Here is a 13,037-nt window from a genome sequence, read left to right as displayed (position 1 = left end):
GATGAATATTCTTGAGCCATTTCGGTGACTGAGTACGTTTAGTGATCAACACATGATCCCTCTCTACCGAATGTTCCGGACACGAGTTTCGACCTGGACAAGAATGTCACTGAATCTTAAGCCCTCGTATTTACTATTTGCCCGAAAGTGTAGGAAAATTACGTACAATGAGAATAATATAAATTCACACGAATTATTCCGGAAATTCATCTAGATGTCAGAATCTCGCTCGTTTGCTACAAAACGTTGTTTCCAGGGTGAACTAAAAGTTGACATTTTGGTGACTTCCGAAAATATTACTCTTACATTTCAATGTTGATATCAAGTTGCTACAATGAATGATAAATATGTACAATTTATGACGTGTACTCAATGGTTTCCTTTTGATGATTTTTTTTCACGTTCCATGATAAGAATGCTAAGCAAAGACACAAAATGAGAAAACTAATTCGCACACATGAAAAGAGTGCATAACGAGGATTTCTCTTGATGTACCAATATCAAACGATATCGTGAAGTGCAGAACAAACTAGTACAAGCAGTAAGTATGCACCGAACTCAATGTAATTCCTTTCAGTGAAATATTAATTTCTTCCTACAACTTCTTTAATAGAGCATTCAAGATTAACCAGTTTGAGTGGAGAGAAAGAGAGAGATAGAGAGAAAGAGAGAGAAAGAGAGAGAGAGAAAGGGGGAGAGAAAGTTTTTAATTCGCATGTTCCTTGTATTGCATATAATCCTTGGAATTTTCTTGATACCAATTTTTGAAACACATAATTTTTCTTACATGCATATCAGTTGTCGGTAAAATTTATAGGTTGCCACTGTTTTCTAAAATAAGCTAGGGGTCTTGGGTTCGAATCCCGGCTTGGGCATGTATGTTTGTGAATGTATATTCATCAATTTAATCATATCATCACTCATCACCATCTTCGTATATTAGCCAAAAGTGGCACAAACAGCTAAGTAAAATAAAGCAAATCAATCAAGCAATGAATCAATCAATCATTAAATTAAAAGAGCCTCGCAATTATTTCCTTATGAAACAAACACGATTAGCAATAACGCTATTTCAGATAGGAATAATTTTCAAATAAATTGTAATAACCCGGGTTCGAGTCCTGGTCGAACCTGCATTTTTCGCTGAAAATTTCTACATTTCAGTCTGCGTGTTCGAAGCGAGGCAGCAAACACATGATGCTTACATTTGTTCGTTCGTGGATTTCCCCTATATCACGTGTCCCTTGCATTGTTGATATTGCATGATGTACGAAACACTCCGTGGTGATGTGGTTAGCACATCTCACTACGGCGCCAGGTGTCTCGGGTTTAAATCCTGGTGTAGACATTGGTGTGATTTGTTATTTCATATCATCCTCATCTTCGCGATTAGCCAAAGGTGGCAGAAAAGGGAATTAAAATAAACCAAATCAATCAATCAATTATGGAGATATTTTAGAATGAGTAATCTTGAATTTCAGTCTGCCCATTATTTGTTTTGGTCACTTTATAAATACTGTGAATCCTTCTTACAACATCGCAAGTATCATTAATGTTTTGGATTTTGCTCAAGCAAGACTCCCAAGTTGTTGTTTTTAAGTCGTCTCTCTTAACGAGGAACGCTAGTGGCAACCCTGCCACGCGCCCCTGCTAGTTATGTCAGAGCAAGCATTTGCTGTGTTGGGTTGCATACGTACAGGATAGAGTTTAAGCGCTTATAGCACAGAAGCTAAGCGCTTTCGAGGTAAACTTTATAGGAAAAGTTACTTGTTTTTATGATATCTACCAGCTCCCAAGCGTTGTTGAAAGAGTTTTGCGACACCCTGTATATTAATCTCTATGATGGCGGTTGTTGTGGCTCCGGCAAAATCAACTAATTCTTCTTTTTCGTTAGTGACCACCAACTCAATATAGTCGATTCTATTATGGCACACAGGAAAATATAATGTTAATGATGGAGTGTAGATGATTGGCTCCATGAATTCAGAGTTAGGTTTGAATGTTGCGATTATTCCAGTTTGTTTGTGAGTGCTTATGCCATCTGATTTGGTGATCATACCTTCGGTCACATTACAATGAATATTCAGAGTCTCTATGGCCAAGAATTTAAGTATATTAACAGCAGTGTGTTTGATGGCTGGTTCAAGTTTTGTGTTGTTCTGGAAGCCTAAAAGCTCTCCTATAGTACCCAGATCCACTGTCTCCATAGCAGAGACAATCTCTACTCTGTGAGTGACAGAATTTTGAGTTAAGACAACACCACTAGGTAAATGAGCATTTAAAGTAGATATATTGTACTGCCCTGGAGTGATGACAATTTTTTGATCCGCAACTGTGATTGTGTTGTTATGGTGTGTAATATTAGGGATCAAGTACATGCCATAGAATGCTCTAATATCTATTGATTTGGGATAAGATTGAATTCTGGCTCGTCAGATGGAATATGCCCATGATGTTTTAGATACCACAAGGCCTTTTTGAAAATCTTCAATTTATGGTTTATTTATTTGGGACAGATATCTAAGAACAGATAAACACAGATGTCCACAATTAATATCTTCAAAATTTTGAATACGATCGTCATTGCATTACAGATTATGAGATTTTAGATATTTTACTACATTATTAGGTGGGATCCCCCCAAACGAATCGAACACAAACGCCTCGTTGTTTGAATATTTAAGATAGCAGATCCAGTGTGTGCCCTGATTTTTGTAGCTATACAAATTGACTATGCCACACTCTTTTTTGAGCGGTCGTTCTGGTAAAGAATCAGACATGTACACACCTCTAAAATTTTTGATGCCCAGTGATTCGATTAAAGCTTCGATATCTTGGTTGGTAAGTGACGCTTGTTTTTTTAAACTTATTTATGACTCTTTAAAGACCTTTGCCTTGTTTTTCTATGGCCAGATTATGGCGCCTTTGTTCAGCTAATTCGGCCTTATTCTTCTTTGCATCTATTACTGTTTTTGCCATGGCACCTGATCCCCCTGCTAAGCTACCAACTGCACCTAGTGCTGCTAAGATATCCGGGATACTAAATATAAAGCCACCTACATGTGATTTTTTTCTGGATTGCTGTAATTTTTTAACTGGGGGGTACTAAGTAACAACTTCATACCATGGCCTTTGGCAAGACAAGAGCTTTTCTTTTTGGCTGCTTTTTGGTTAGAAGACTATCGATAGTACCAAGAGATTTAAGACCTGCGTAAGGTATCTGATACATAACACCCTTGGCCTTCATCGTAGGTTTATTATATACATATTCTGGGATTACGTAGCTTAATTAAGTGGTTTAAATTTAAGCCGTAACATTTATTGCTGGGCCAGTTTATTTAGTCTGTTACAACCCCCACCCTAGTTTTTGTTTGGTGTTCATAGCTATGGTGGTCCCTAATGCTGCTATTTTTTCACCCAAAGAAGCATCTCTGCTTACTAATCTACCGAATGCAGCCTCTTCTAATTTTTTGTCTGCCACATGTCGCTTGTCAATATCGGTATGTGTGTTGTATGCTATGTCATGGTCTCTACAAGCAGCGTCTAGGGGATTAACACCAGGTCTCCTCTGTTTAGTCTATGGTCTAGTTTGGTACCGGGACCACAATACTGATAGCCTGGTAGGTGTAGCTCAAATGGCAGCTTGTTTATGATGTCATTAACCAGCCCCCGATCCTCAGAGATATTCCAAAATTTGGGCGGTAGAGTATTAATAACTTTTATAAGATATCCAATGCCCTTAGTGTCACTGACTCTGAAATTGGACAATTTGGTGGCTATCATTTCCATAATTCCAACCTTTTCGTTGTAAAAATTATGGTTACCAGCATTTTCTTCGCCAGCTAGGACCAGCAACCTATCTATGAGTTTCCTGAGATCGTCAACCAAGCCGAATTGTTTAGGCAGGGTGCTGTACTGTTTGATCCCGCTACCTGTCTTGATCAGTGTCCATATGGTCTTCATTAAGTTGTTGTATTTTGCTCCAGTGCTAGACTTGACTCTTTTTGTGGAGGATCGTTGTTCTGGTACAAGGCATCCGATTTTATTAGTATTTCTTTGTAGTACTCATAGTCTTGATCTGTATAGATGTAAGGTCATTTGCGAGTCATCAGTTCCCACAATCCAGGTGTTCCAGGATACTTAACAAAACCGCCTCTTTCTCCAAGATGAGATTCAGAATATACAATCAGATCATCGCCCATAAACGTTACCCTAAAATTGCCAATTTTATGTATGATGCCACCGGTTCTGCTCTGTAACAGTTTTGATATTTTTACCCAGTTCACTAATAGCATCAAGAATAGGCTGTTCTGTGCGCTTGTGTTGTTCATAAAAACCTCGGTTCTCTGATTTCCATCCCTTGAATCGTTTTACAAGATAGTCTCTTAATTTAAGATCGTCAACGATTGGTCGTTTCATAGTTGTTCATATACGTCTCTACGACTAGAAAATCGTTGATTTAACTCCTATATTTACCACTATTGGGCTTTCTTGTCATATCGATTGTGACAAACTCGTAGCTGTCCTGGTTCCAGCACCTACCACAAAACTTAGAAAAATCGTTGTAGCTTAAGTCTGCACCTACATACTCGTTATGTATGTGTTTGAGGTTAGTATGATCCTGACGAAAGGCACATATGAAATTACTGTTGTCTCGTAGCAGCTGTTTCGGTATTTTGGAAAAGGTTTGCGCCAGGTAGAAGCAATCTATCTCTTTGTGCCGCCCCTGTGTAAAAAAAATTTCGAACCTCGTTTTGATTATCCAGTATAATATCATCAAACGCAACAACAGAGTTATCGAGACAGTCATCGAGTGGCTTAATATCTGATTCAAAAGTGGCTATATCCAGTCCATCGTATAGCTTCATCAGCTGCTGATAGTTTAATTGTTCTAAGCTCTTAGAAATGACGTACAAGTGCCTGTTTTTCCAGTCTAACCAGTTAGGTGCCATTAAAAAATTATCAACCAGTAGCGTAGACTTACCGCAACCCGACGGCCCAACAATAAGACAACGAATATTATCAGTAGCAGATTGCCATTTTTCTTAGTCTGCTGTTCGGGCTCTGGTAGTCGCTTTATAACATCCCAGGTGTTCATAGTATCACTTTGTCTGCTTTGATCAGGCTGTTTTCTGGATGACCTAGCCATTTGACCAGTAGCTTGTTGCCTCTTTTGCGGATGATTTTTTCTATGAGATATGTGTCAGGCTGTTTAGTTTTGCTAAGTTCTTCTTCATAGAATCGGCCTTTGAGGATTTCGTTGTGATGGTCTTTTATTATATATGTGTTACGGGTCCCAGGTATAACTTGAACCACTGTAAATAATTCAGTGCTCCAGTTTCTAGTAAGGCCTCTTTCGAATATGTGTTTATATTTACTAATCGTTACTTGATCACCTACCTTGTATTTAGGTCTTCTGGTTGTTGGCTGATATCTCGGATAGTAAACAGTGTTGAACAATCGCTGCTCGTCAGATTTGGTTACATCAGATGACTTCTTATTAATTGTAGTGTGGACCGAGTTGTTATACTGATCTAGAAGTTCTGGTATCATAGCAACCCATTTATAATTACCTTGAAGCGTAAATTGCTTATACATATGACTTTTTAGGGTCCTGTTGAATCTTTCTACAATAGAGGCTTTGAGATCGCTTTAACTTGAGTAATGTCGTATTGACTGGCTCTTAACAAATTGTTGAAACACCAAATTATAGAATTCTTTACCGTTATCTGTTTGTAGATAGCGCGGTAATCTGCTACTCTGATTGATGATTGTCCTAAAAGCTTCTGTGACACATACTCCAGTCTTGGATTTGAGCGGAACAGCCCAGGCATATTTCGAAAATGTATCTATGACAGTAAGTAGATACTTATAGCACCTGTTGATCTCAACCAAGTCAGCTTGCCACAGTGCCTTTTGTGACCACTGGCAGTCGCTTATAGTTAAGTCTGGCTGGTCTGTATAGCTCGTCAACTATGGTTTGTCTAGACATAGTACTTAAACAAGAATATTGAAACTATGGGGTGTTCAGCAGCTGATACTACAGGATTTTCTAAATACAGCTTATCCCCTATTTGTATGTCAAACTCCAAAGAACCGTCATCTTCAGCATAGGCTGTTTATAGTGTTTCGGGGTCTGTAAAATCCTCTAACTCCACACTGGTGATATTTGGTTTGTTGTCCGCATTGGCTATTGATAAGGTAGGGTAGTGGTGAGCCTGCGGTTGTAAAAAGTATTTGATCTTGACCGGTTTGAGTGTGCCTCTCACGAAGAACTGGTAATAAAATTGTGCAGGGGACAACATATACAGTTTGTCACCTGGTGTAAACGGTGAATCGTATTCTTTGTTGGGGACACTGTACAATTCGGGGATTACTGTGTGCGTAGGATTCTCGATTAGGCCAGTTATTTCTTTTACTGCTGTAAGCAATTTAATTATTACAGATTCAAGATGCTCGTTGATAGTCCTAACAATCTCGTCGTGGCCTGGTTTGATTCTTATGTCCACAGTAAGTTTCTTGTATTGTTGCACAATCTCTTGAAGCTGCGTGGCAAAAACAGACAGAGCATTTGCTTGGTTGGATTCCATGGTCCCTAGATGTTGCTTGATGTTGGCTACAATTTGCTGTAGATTTTCAACAACAGTCAATTTTGAATTTTGGGCTGTAAGATCATGGACTTGGGTTCTGATATCCTCAAACAGAGCATGCAGTTCGTTAATATGCTGATTGGTTGGAAGAGTAGCCACTGTCTGAGTAAGCTGTTTGATCTCTGTCTGAATATTCTTGATGTCTTCAGATTTCAATATGCGATATACGGCTGTTTTAATATTTTTAAGTTCCTGTGATGTAGGCAGATTGGCCACCGTATTCTGCAGAAACTCAAGGCCAATTTTACAGCATTTAATTCTGTAGGATCAGCTACACTACGCATAGCATCTTGGAGCAGGGCTATGCCTGCCTGAGTAGGTGTTGATTGTTGTAAAATTTCAAGCTTTGTTAGAATATCATCGATCAAGTGATGAAAATGGGATAGCTCGGATTCGGTGTTGAGGTTTTCAAGTTTGGTAATTTATTGGGGGACACTGGCAAGGGTGCCTACGATACCAAGTAAATGGGACTCCAGAGTTTTTTGTACATTTGTCAGATCGTTGCGTACTGCTGCTATGGTACCCTCAAGATGGCTTATGGTACTCTGAATTTTGCCAAAATCCTCGTATGTCTCTAGTTGTAGCTTGATGTTGGCAACACTACGAGTAATAGCACTCAGAGCATCCGAAGATGGTAGGTTGTTCATAAAATTTTCTAGTGTCTCAATTTTTTCTTTGACCTCGGCTATGGCATTGTTTAAGGGGTCCAGATTAGGTATCTGTATAGATTGAATCTGTTCCTTTAAAGTAGAAATCACTAGATCGAAATCATTTTGGGACTTTATGCTTTTGACAATTGTTTGGAGCTGTGTCTGGACACTACCAATCTACTCTTCTAGTTGCTGTTTCAGTTGCTCAGAGTTGGTAGCCTGAGTCTTAAATTTGGCTTGAAGACCTGCTATGGCCTCCTCTAAACTCTGAAAATTATCGAGTGTAGCCAAGTCAGTGTATTTCTGGAGCAACAATTTGAGTTCTGAGTCGATTTTAAGAAGAGGGTCCATGCATTGTGATTGTAAATTGGTAATCTCGAGTTGAAGACTGGCATTGAGTGTGGTTTGCAGAGATTGTAAATCACTTCTTAATTTTTTGACTCTGACATCAAGCATCAGACTCTCATCGCTGTGATCTTCGCGCCTTGTATGGCAAAATATATCGTTAGGCATTGTGTTGTTTAGCGGTTATTTATTATAAACTATCTGATTCTTAATTCTGTAAAAAGAGGTATAAGCTTGTCATTGTGTCCCAGAACCTCAATATATAAACATTCACCGGCAGAGACAGTATATACAGTGCCAGAAACCATATTTGAGTGCTTAATCCTGTAAATATTTCTGCCTACTGAAACTTTGACATTACCCTCGGGGGTTGTAATAAATTGTAATTGACCACCTACAGGTAACTGGTAGTAGTTTAAGTTGTTGTTAAATATGTATAATGTTTTACCTATATTAACATCAACATCTGTAAGTATGCTATTCAGATGAATAATTAACAAAACCACTTAGTTTAGATAGCATAGACTGTATATCAGGAGAGGGCGCTGGTGTTGGCAGGTCCATAACAGCCTGTTTTTTGAACCGAAATAAGTTCATCGGCATGTTTATTTATTGCAAACAATGCTCTGTGATTGGGCATCGATTGCCAGTTATCAAGTCACAATGACCCCATGGTAGAGTATGTATACCATATGATAAAACGCATTTCTTATCGACATGTGGTTCCAGAGCCACTTTTCTTACAATATTTGTTGTCAACAAGTGATCCACATTCTGGATTCTGCATTCTGATGTTCTGATTGTGCTACTTGATTTGAGACAATCTTTGTAATCTTCAAATCTGAGCTCTTTGTCTACAGTTACTCTACCAACGCACTTGGCTTTTTTAGTAACAGCACCACTGGATGTTGCAAAGCTGTACATCTTGGCCCTTAACCCAGCAAATGCTACAATAACATCGCCAAGTGTATCGTGTTTTAACTTGCCAGGCACCTGTGTGGTGGAATATTCAGATGGCCAGGCAATTCGCTGGTATCGAAATATTCAAGCAATGCAGGCTGTGCTATATCTTGATAGACTACATCTGTCTGAATATCAAAAATAAAGCTATCCGTGTCCATATATATCAGTCTTATACGATCACCATAAAAAGGCTTCAGCACATCGTAATAAAGCTCCAGCATGTGTAATTTGGCCAATTCTAATATTACAGCCCTTACATGAATAGGCTTATCAAACTTGATCTTTGTTTTATTCATGTTAAAAAGCGCCAGAATATCGTCATAAATTCTTCTGTAATTGAAGTTGGGCTTTCCTACCAATTTTTTGCTCTGGGTGGAGCCAGTAATCAATTTGACATCAGTATGTTTTCAGACATTTTCTATGGTCTTACCATACACCGAATTGACCATCCATTTGAACAAGGTCTTATCAAATTGTGTTACCGCACGTGTTCGAAGCTCGGTATTTGTATCAATATATGCCTTCAACCATTTTGAGTGCCTGAACCTTAAGACTTTGCAAACCATGGTTACTTTAACACCGTGGCGCATCAGGAACTGGAGGTTCTTGTAGTATATGCAATAACCCCGTTTTGGCTCTAGAGTCATCATTAGCTTCTTCTGTTTAGACCCAGGCGGACGCTGGAACTCAGCAATGGGCGGCAGATCAGAAAACTGGCTGTGCAAATTATCAGGAATTGACAGATCGACCTCTAAGAACAGGCCATAGTCACTGTGATCAAAGTCTTGAAGATCCTCAATGTTGAAATCTTCGACCCACTCAAGCCCTGCATATGGCAGTTTTTCATCATGGCGTAACCATACAGGCTGTTGGCATCCACATAAAATATATAGTTTGATGGTCGCACAGAATCATAATCGGAAACACACTTGTTGTTGGCTCTGGCATATCTTTGAGAACATTGTACCATGCCCCCTTGTATACATTGTTCGATGAACAGATACATGTCCTGGTCCTGGACCAGATCCAATTGTATTTTAGTGTTCAGAAACATCGCAGACCATGCTAGACCTGGAGCACTGTAAAAATAGACCGGGTCAAGGTAATAATTTTGTATTGAGGATGCTCTAAATGCTTCAAGTACATCGGCTAAAAGCGTCACATCGAGTGCCAAATAGCATTTATGATAATCACCAAGATTCTGACAATTTAAGTTGGTCCACATCAACTGGGCATGGCAATAATCATCATCACTAATTCCCGATGCTCTGAGCTTGCTGTAGAACTCTTGTTGCGGTGGCAGAGCATGCTCGTCAAATTGGGAAAAATCGGTAACATAGTCGTATGGCTATACACCCTTACGCCTAATCAATTTCAGGTCCAAATTTGGAAACGTGTCAGACGTAATTTTGAATTGGGCATCAGATAATTGACTGGCCAGAGTGGCAAGGTTAGCCGACAGAAATCTATATGAATCTAGAAATCTTAGGTATATGGGCCTGCCATCAACACAGATTATTTTGCTAATAGCTATATATTTTTCGTCATTTTGTGCTAAAATATTTAAATCCTACTTCTTAAAGCCTTCGTATCTGATCAGATGATGAAAATCATAAATAGATGCACCGTGGCAAAATATCGGGACAAATTTTGGTCTCTGGATCTTAATATTACAGCTACTACACAAAGCCTGTTTATATCGACCGTCCGTATGGCGATAATGACGCACCTTGATATTTGTATCCGAAAATTCAGAATTTCATACCGGGCATTTTTCTGTACTGTTGAAATCTTCGAGTTGATCCTGTGTTAAAGGTAGCATAGGTTCTGATTTTAACAAAATATTGAGGGCTATCCGACGGCACTCATTTTATATTTTACGTGCAAATTTTTTAACAGCATCTGGTCCCCTGTATAAGTATGATTTACTAACAACACCATCCTGTACAACCACATAACAAAAACTAGAAGGTTGATGTAGCTGATACGGTGTACTTGAAGACTCTTCGGTATCTTGGCTGCAGAATGCAAGCGGTTTGAGATTTGATTCAAAATCACATACTATATATGCTGGGTGCCGCAACAAGGCTTCGAATTTTTTGAATTTGGCATTTTCGTTTGGTTTAGGCATAGCCATATGAACAGGTTTATGGTTGCCACAGTATATTAAATGTTCAGCCAACTTGTTTTTAACAATTCCGGTATTCTCTTCATCAACAACATTTACTATTTTTTGACCATCAAACACAGTCAAACATCTTCGACACAACTTGTATATTCTATTGGATTTGCCTACTTGTTTTCTGACTAAAGCCTGAAGATTGCGTATCAGAGTGTAATGGTAAGAACCATCTCAATCAATTAAGAGCAGATCGATCGGGACAGCAGAGTCATCATCAAGTTTGCTGATTCTAAGAGGTTCTATCAAGCAATCGCCACGAGCAGCAGAAAACACATTAATAGATAATGGTCGGCCTTTGCTATCTCTGGCCTTTTTTTTTTTCAAATTTATCGATATTCTGGACAAACATTGGATATTTTAAGCCATCCATAGCATCATCAAAATCATGTTCGTGCTGTTTATAATGACTTATTCGCTGTGGATTATTTAAAACTGGAAACAAAGCAGCCAAAATACACCACAAAAAGCATTTCTGGTCGGTATTTTCTACGTTAACGACGACTTTTTTTGTTTTTGATATTGTCAGGTAAAGGCAGATATGTAGAACCTTGTAGAGGTCTGAATTCAGAAATATTAACATAGAGCCTGTGTGGAGATCCACAAAGACTCCATCCTGATTCTTTAGCAGCAAACTCAGAATGTTTCATAAGCAATTGGTCTATGAACCTGCTTAGTATTTCGTCTAAGTTTGTATTTGAGTATACAGGTAGATTTTTTGTTATGTAGAGCTGTATAGATTGTGTACTGTTTGGTTTCTTATATTCAGTATACAATTTGAGGGATAGCTTATAAGAGCCGTTTTGTGCCTTTAGAATAGCCTGCACATCAAAATTTACACTATTCAAAAAAATCTTAATATCATATTTTGGCTCTGATACGAAACGGTAATCCCTTAGTTGACCATTAAAACTACTATCAATGGGTGTTTTGCGTGGCTGCTTTGCTGGTCTAGTGTTATCAGATGTAACAAGCTTTCCCTTTAGACCAGAAAAAGATGTAGATGGCTGTAGGGACGATATAGATACCTGTGCGGAACAAGCGCCTATATGCCTATTGAAGTATGCCATGCTAAATTTTCTATGGCATTTTGGGCATATTTTAGTGGGCATTTTCTCAGGATCACAATTACGTTGGTGCTTAGCCCAATTAGGGCTAAATATATTCTTATTGCATTGATTACAATATTTTTGATTTGGCATTTTTCGTCGTATGTATTTATATACAATATCTTGGGGTCCAAATCAAAACTATATACTTAATACAAAATATCAGTTTGGTTCAGCAGTATGTTTTGTATGCTTTGTATGTATACTTAGTGTGTTACTATTTTTGGTTTTTGGTATTTATATATAATTTCTTGGGGCTCAAATCAAAAACTATATACTTAATAAAACTATATACTTAAAAAAAACTGAAAAAAACCGTAGATGTTTGACAAACTATTATAGGTCGTAAAACTAATAACCTACTACCACAAAAATATGTCATGCAGAATAAACTTTGATCAACAGAAGCAATGACCAAATGCCACAAATGCGTGTCCGCACAGGCATGTCGTGTACATAGAGGAGCAATGACCTATCGCCACAGAGGCATGTTAAGTAGAGGAATCAATAACCTAGCGCCTGTCATACAGAAGCAACGGCCTGAAAAAACCTACTGCGTGTCGAGCAACGACCTACCACCACAAAGGTATGTCGTGTACATATAGACATAATAATGCCCCAAATGCGTGTTATGTAGTAGAAACCGCATTGATCTTGTATGTTTTAGTATTCTGTGTGATTTTAGTGTGCATAAAGATCTCCACAAAACCTACCTAGGAGCAATACAAAACTATCCTCCTCCATGACAGAGTTGTAATAAGTAGCAAGATTTTGTTCATTATTCAAAAATGAAATAAATTTTCTCTTACTTACCGACCACTATCGTCAGCTTAATAAGCAATATTCTAGAAGAAAAACTTTTGATTTGTATCGAATGAACGACCTGTTTTTATAGAAAATGAAAGCGCATCAAATGCAAATCTTGTGTCTAATCAATTTCTCAAGGGATACAAAATAGTAATAATAAATAGTTCCTTTAATATTGCATGACTTAACTAGAGCTTTAATTTGATGTACCGTGGAATATTGAATTCTAAATTTCTAACACTATAACGTAAGATGTAATGCAATTAAAATAAGTAAACTATGCTCTTTACAAAGAATGAAGTGAGCTCAAAATTGTCACGAAACAGTAGAAATA

At 38.2% G+C, this 13,037-nt stretch overlaps 1 long non-coding RNA gene across 1 annotated transcript in view; it reads right to left on the bottom strand.

Annotated features, from left to right (window-relative positions):
• LOC145987238 (uncharacterized) overlaps positions 1-12,804 on the bottom strand; it is a 48,384-nt gene extending 35,580 nt beyond the window's left edge. The window contains exon 1 of the long non-coding RNA XR_014441635.1: positions 12,710-12,804. This is a non-coding gene — a long non-coding RNA (uncharacterized LOC145987238). The remainder of the gene's footprint in view (positions 1-12,709) is intronic.
• Positions 12,805-13,037: the final 233 nt, after the last annotated feature.

This window comes from Lepisma saccharinum, chromosome 4 (assembly GCF_977018435.1).
Source record: "Lepisma saccharinum chromosome 4, izLepSacc3.1, whole genome shotgun sequence".
NCBI classification, from domain to species: domain Eukaryota; kingdom Metazoa; phylum Arthropoda; class Insecta; order Zygentoma; family Lepismatidae; genus Lepisma; species Lepisma saccharinum.
The sequence above is the reverse complement of the archived record's forward strand: the minus strand, read 5'-3'. Positions and strand labels throughout refer to the sequence as shown.